Source organism: Octodon degus, unplaced genomic scaffold (assembly GCF_000260255.1).
Source record: "Octodon degus isolate 3935 unplaced genomic scaffold, OctDeg1.0 scaffold00123, whole genome shotgun sequence".
NCBI classification, from domain to species: domain Eukaryota; kingdom Metazoa; phylum Chordata; class Mammalia; order Rodentia; family Octodontidae; genus Octodon; species Octodon degus.
In genome coordinates, this window is record NW_004524699.1 from 6,367,310 (window position 1) to 6,369,253 (window position 1,944).

A 1,944-nucleotide genomic window follows, 5' to 3' on the forward strand; every position below is an offset into this window, starting at 1 on the left:
CCCCCGCCTGCGGATGGGCCAGGGAAGGCTCACGCGGCCTCAGGAGCTGGCTTCCAACATCCTGGGCTCTGGGGATCACAGAAGGGCTTGCGATCCAGATAAGGGCACAGGTCCCTGGGAGAAACCAAGGTCGTGGCCACCGAGCCCTGTGGCCCAAGCCCACCGCACCCCCACCATACTCCCAAAGAAGAGCACACCTGGCAGAGTGATTTTGTTCTTTGCCCTTCCCCTCTCTAGTCTTTATCCTGATTTTCCAGCCTAGGATGATGTCATGATCGCTGGAGGTGAAGCAGCTGTTTTGTGTCACAAGGATGACAGTGACATGCTAGGGGAGCCAGGAGGACAACCTAACCGAGCTCCTCATTTAGGTCTAGTGCTGGGTTCGCACGCCTTGCAGCTCACTGAAAATCTGAGCCCTCTGCACCCAGGCCCTCTTGGGGGCCCCGGAGAGCTCAGCACAGGAGCCAACCCAGAGCAGCGGACCTGAACACAGACAACGGGGTAGACGGAGGCGGCAGCCGCGGGCCCAGGAACAAACAGCGAGCTCAGCCAACAGGGCCTTGTGACCTCAGCAAGTTCCTGCCCTCCCGAGGCCTCAGTTTCCCCATCTGCAATGTGACTTTAAGATGCCTGGTGCCCTTCAAGGTGGCCTGTGGGGCTAAAGGAGGCTCACACGTTAAGAAGGGCTGTCAAGGGGAAGAGATGGCACTGGGGAGCTGGCCTGGGGCTGGGGCCCTGTGTCACCTCAGTCCTGATACCACTCAGAAAACTGGCTGTTGTTACCTCTAGGTGGAAGAAACGGAGGCATGACCCTAAGCAGGGAGCTCGCATGTCCCAGGGCCACAGGGAGGGGCAGGGGCCTCCTCTCCCCATGTCAGTGCCCTGGACACTGTGTTCCCAACTGAGAGGCCACCGAGGGAGGAAGGCTGGGAGGACACGGGGTGGACCCGGTGCCGCCATGTGTGCTGAGCAGCAGTGGTCGATCTGGGAACAGACAGCCCCGGGCAGCTCTGATGGGGACACTGAGGGGGCAGGGAGGGGACCACAAGGCCCCGGGGCTGCCCAGGAGTCGCTCAGATGCTGCCTCTGCCATGAGGTTGCCTTGGCCTCTTCCTCTGGCACGCAAGCTGGGGGTGGCTGCACGTGACAGAGGAGGGGGAGACGGGGTGCCTGCAGTCCTTCCTGCTGGGCCCCCCACCTGCCGCCTCCTCTGGGAGGCCTGCAGGTCCCTAGTGCCCTGGGGGCCAGAAGTGCCCACTGGGGTGGAGGCAGGAGGCATCCAGAAACTGCACCAGGGAAAGGTTTAGGTCAGTGCGACCTTGCTCACCCTCCAGGACTCTGCAAGTCCACCAGCTCCTCCGGGGACTCTGAGGCACTGAGTTAATATTTGCAAGCATCAGCTTCCCCTTCTGGAAATGGGAGTGTGGTAGTGACACCCCCTGGCATAGCTGCGAGGACAGACATGGTACTGTGACTCTAAACTCCACCTTTTGTCTTGAGATGAGTGTGTGTGTGTGTGTGTGTGTGTGTGTGTGTGTGTGTGTGACTGTGTATCCCAGACTGGCCTTCAACGCACAGTGATTCTCCTGCCTCAGCCTCCCAAGGTCTGTGATGACAGGTATGCGCCACCACACCCAGCACGAACACTACGTTTAAAATGCAAAATTTATCAATAAAGAGGAGCATCTAATGTGGTAATTCACTGAGGGAAAAGCGGAAAAGCGAATAAACAAGAAAACCCAAGCCAGCCCCTTCCACCCACCCCAGAAATGCCCAGCAGGAGTCAGATATTAATTAACTGCTCCCTCCGTTTGGACTCTTGTCTGTCTGTCCATCCGCAAGATTTCTTCTTTTTTGTCTTCTTCTTCTTCTTCTTCTTCTTCTTCTTCTTCTTCTTCTTCTTCTTCTTCTTCTTCTTCTTCTTCTTCTTCTTCTTCTTCTCCT